Raw genomic sequence first — 5,098 nt, 5'->3', positions numbered from 1 at the left:
TGGGCATAAAAGTGTGAGAGGTGGACCTCTAGGAACCTATTGATATGATACATCAATTTTATTTTTGTCATGAACTTTTGTTATTGTTTAATTTTATTTTAATAAGTACGTTGAATTTTAGATTTCTTTAGTCATAAGTTGTACGTGAAGTTATCGAAGTGTGAATTATGGTTAGAAAAAGTGTTATTTTTGAGACATTTTGTATCTAAAGAGGGCGTTTCAGCAGACCCTACAAAGATGGAAGTTGTACGGAGTTGGTCGACACTTATAAATGTTACAGAAGTGATGAGTTTTTTTTAGCTTGACTGGGTATTACTAGCGATTTGTTGAAGACTTATTTGGCATCGCTCGACATATGACTTCTTCAATGAAAATGGAGAAGAAATTTGAGTGGTCAGAGGACTGTGAACAAGCTTTCACGACTTTGAAAGAACGGTTAACTATGACCTTTGTTCTCATTCTACCTGATTTCAAATTAGATTACTAGTGACGCATCAAAGAAGGATTTAGGATGTGTGCTTATGCAGGACCGCATATCGCATATGCTTCACAACAGTTGAAGACGAACGAGGTCAACTATCCCACTCATAATTTTGAGTTGTTTGCTATAAAGCTTGCTCTCAAGATTTGGCGTCTTTATTTGTACGAAGTACAGAGTAAGAACTATATCGATCATCAAAGATTGAAGTACTTATACACCCAGAGCAATCTGTAACACCCCAAAATTATTAAGGAATATAACTAATGTTATTTTATTTAATTCCAATTTATATTGGATATTATATAAAATATTAATAATAAAAATGATGATAATAATAATAATAATTTAAGTAATATAGATAAAGAGTAAATAGTTAGTTTTATATTTAAAAAAAAAGGAAAAAAAAGAAAAAGATAAATCAAACAAAACAAAAACAAATGAAACACAGTTATATGATATCTCCTTCTCCGCCATTTTCTTATTTCCTCTTCCTACACAGTTATCTTCTCTTATTCTGTTCCTTCTTCATTTTACATCTTCAATCTTTATCTTTTATGATTAGTTTTGTGATCTTACTAGTATAATACTTCACATCTTCAAAGAGGCTAGAAAAAGTTTCTAAACTTTCAATCTTGGTGCGTTTGGGGCTACTTCAAGTGACGATTTTTCCCAAAATTTGATAGTTTTTAATCATCTTTGGTGTGGGTAAGTTTAATCTTCCATTCAATTTCGATTTTGTTAAGTTTTACAAATTAAGATTTATGTTATGAAATTGAATTGGGGCTTTTTGATTAAGGTTCTATGGATGAATTAGTTGTAATGAAGAGTTGGTTATGTGTTTATTAGTAATCTAGATTATTAATTTTCTATCATTTATCTTGAATTAGAATGTAGAAGAAATTTATAAGAAATTTATAAGAATTTCTGGCAATTTCAAAAAATAGGATTTTAAGCAGCTTCTGGGCATTTTTAGCAAAAGTGCTATTTCATAAAAGTTATCGAAATTTTTATCCAAGATAGGCTCGAGAAATGTATAATTTAAATCTTTATGGAAGAAGTTATGCCCATTTTAAGTTTTTGCTGAAATTTCAATATTATACCAGAGTTTTAGTATTAATTAATAAATGAGAGTTGTTTTTATATGGTGAATATTACTTTAGTTATTAAAAATACTTGGTGGTTTAACTAAATTAATTATACAAATAAGTTATGTTAAATTCAAATAAAAAGGTGACATTTCATAAAAATAAAATTAAATAAAGCTCGTTAGTTAGTCAAGTCAAATCTATCATCAATTATTAAACACATACATGTTTATATTGTAGATACCGATTTCATTTTGGAGTCGTATTGATTGTGCAAGTTGGTTTGCTTTAATTTAAAAGGTTAAATTTTTTTTACTCAAATCTTTAATAGTTACGAGAAAAGAGTACAAAGGTTTGTATTTTTCTCTTTTGTTGAGATTGGTTTAAATACTGGGAGATGTTATCCCTCATATAGAAAATGGTTTTTCGAACTTTGAAATCATAGAATAGTTGTAGAAAAGTTATAGATTGTTTAATGTCTTAAAACGGTTGGGATTACCTTTGTGGTCTCTCAAGGAATTGGAACCTTGTCGGGATTATCTTGACGCTACATAATAGTTGGGGTACGTTGATCAGTATTTCGGACTTAGATCTTCTGCTACGATTTGGCCGTTTGTGGGGGTGTGCACACTAAGGATCTTTGTGTAATAGTTATCCAGAGGGCCTAGCTAGCCCAATGGAAATAAAGTTCGTTGCATTCCATAGATTTGACTGGTGATTTTAAGATTTTGAAAGAAGATGATTTTAGCAAAGAAAAAGGAATAGTGTTTGATTTATGAAAATAGAAAATGAAGGAAATGTGTTTTTATAACTTATTAATTTTTATAATATTGTGTTTGCAAAAGTAAATTATTTGTAGGATATATTTAATGTATCCTATTTGCATATATGTTTGGATTCACAGTACGGAATCTAGCTTAGCCTGCTTGGCTGATATTATATGTCGTTATATGCAGGTACCTGAAGGTTAGAGTCGGGGTACGGGCAGAGAGCTACGTCCACTCATTTTGTGTATATAGTTATAATATTTCTTTCCGCCTTAGTTTTATGTATAATTACTATTAAGACTTAAAGGTGTAAATATTAATCTGCGCTAAATCTTTTTGATTAGGTTGTAATAGTTTAACTTAAGTTATGATTTAGATGTTGGTTGGATAGTTTTCTTAGCGATTATTCTTAAAATAATTGTGGAATAACATGCCTGAAATTTCGAGTTAGGAGATGTGTTGGCGATTGAGCTATGTGGGGCTGAAAACATGGAATATGGAATGGATTTTTTTGTTGAAACAAGTTTATATTTTTGACGTCGATGCTAAATTAATATTTTAGGCAGTCCATATTTCAAACGGAACTCTGCCGAAATTTCGGTAGAATTATTATGCAATATAATATAGTTTAGTTACTCGAAATTTAGGGGTATTATACGATCTCATTATCTCAATATGCATCAGCGGCGATGGTTAGAATCACTGATTGATTACGATCTGAGTTCAACTACCATGAGGGACATGCTAACTTGGTTGCTGATGCTTTAAGTAGGAAGTCTAGTCATTCTTTAGCAGCTTTGAATGGTGTGGGAAATTTGAATCGAGAATTTGCTAGATTAAATTTGGAGGTGATACGTGAAGGTGTATTGAAACATCGGCTGAGTGCCTTAGCTATCCAACCTTCGTTATTTGAGGAAAATTTAAGTTCACAAGATAAGGATCCCAAGTAAGTGAAGTTGAAGGAACAGACCCGTGAAGGGAAAGCTGAAGAATTCTGTATTCATGAGAATGGTGGATTGAGGTTTATAGGACGCTGGTGTTTATCGATGGAAAACCGACTTTGAAGGAACGTATACTGGATGAAGCTCACAAATTGAAGTATTTTGTTCACCCTGGGGGAGATAAGATGTATCAAGACCTACAACTTATGTTTTGGTGGTCTAGGATGAAGAAAGATATTGCCGAATTTGTCTCTCGTTGTTTGACTTGTCAGACGCTTAAAAGTGAACATAAACAATTGGGCGGCTTACTTCAACCTTAAGAAATTCAGTGTGAAAGTGGGACGATATATCGATAAATTTCATTAATGGGATTGCCTCGGACGAAGTCGGGTATTGATGCATTGTGGGTAATAGTGGATCGTTTCACAAATTTTGCACGTTTCTTTCCCAAGAACTGTAGGTGGGAGATGAATCAATTAGCAAGGGTTAATGTAAACACATTGTCCGGTTACATTTTGTGCCCCATACGATCACGTGGGATCGGAATACGAGTTATTTGTCACATTTTTGGACATCATTACAACATGCTATGGGAACTATTCTAGAGTAGTATGTAGTTTCACCCACATAGAGATAAGCAGACAGAGAGAGCGAATAAAATCTTAGAGGACATGCTACGAGTTGTTGCCATGGAATGACAAGGGCCTTGGGATGAACATTTAAATCCACACATCTCGAAAAACGAGAAGGCTTGGATAACAACTTTGAAAAAAAATTAATATGTGGACGGGTAATTATGTTTCGCCTAAGATCCAATTCTTATATCTACAAATAATTGTTTCTCTAAATACAAATTAAGAAAAATGTGTATATATATACTCTCAAATTCAAAGTTAATGTTTCATTTGCTTTTTGAACGTTTGTCAATTTGTTAATTCAATCCATAATATCTCTAATTGTGTATAATTAAAAAATTCTAAAAATTTGATGTTAATAACCTTCACACTAAGACGAATCGAACAAGATCTTACTTGATTATATTTGAATTTATAGAATGATTAAGAGTTAAATATAAATTAGGAGTAAAGTGTAAATAGTGTTCAAAAAACAAATGAAATATTATCTTTGAATTGGAGGGATTAAATTACCTTTAAGGAATTGCTTGGATTAAGTATAAATATTTAAGGGTAAAAAAAATCAAACTAGTAAAATAAAGATGTTGATAGCAAAAATCACTTAATAATCCTTGAATTCGCAAAGCCTAAATGTTGAAGAATAGTTATACTTCCGACTAGTGATGGCTACGGAGCGGGTTACCCGGAACCAAACCGCTTGAAACCGTTCCAGAACTGGAACAGTTCGCGACAGGTTTCGAACCGACTCGAACCGTGAAACCGCCGGAAAAAAGTTGCCAGAACCGTGAAACCACCGAAAAAAACTGCTTGAATCGCGGGCCGGTTCACCCGAACCACCGGTCCCTTGGAACCGGAACTGGAACCGGGTGAACTGGCCCAACGATTCCTTGGAACCGGAACCGGAACCGGTCCGGGTGAACCGGCCCAACGGTTCCTTGGAACTAAAACCGGCTCGGCGATTCTTTGGAACCGTCCAAAAAGTAGCCGTTAACTAGCCGTTGTGATTTTTACTATAAATACACATCACTTTCAATCATTTTCATTCATAACTCATCTCTTCTCTTACTCTCTCTACTTACTCTCTCTACTTAATTATTTAATTACGCAATTAGTCTTTTAATTATTTTTTAATTTAGTTAATTACATAATTAGTCTATTAATTATTTAATTATTTCTTAATTCCATTATT

The 5,098-nt window shown here is 32.9% G+C and overlaps 1 long non-coding RNA gene across 1 annotated transcript; it reads left to right on the top strand.

Moving 5' to 3' along the window:
* Nucleotides 1-886: 886 nt before the first annotated feature.
* On the top strand, nt 887-2,861 carry LOC130811266 (uncharacterized). The gene is made up of 2 exons (XR_009041148.1): nt 887-1,186; nt 2,523-2,861. It is a non-coding gene; the product is annotated as an uncharacterized LOC130811266 (long non-coding RNA).
* Nucleotides 2,862-5,098: the final 2,237 nt, after the last annotated feature.

Source organism: Amaranthus tricolor, chromosome 4 (assembly GCF_026212465.1).
Source record: "Amaranthus tricolor cultivar Red isolate AtriRed21 chromosome 4, ASM2621246v1, whole genome shotgun sequence".
Classification (NCBI taxonomy): Eukaryota; Viridiplantae; Streptophyta; class Magnoliopsida; order Caryophyllales; family Amaranthaceae; genus Amaranthus; species Amaranthus tricolor.
This window is presented reverse-complemented; position numbering and strand designations above follow the sequence as displayed.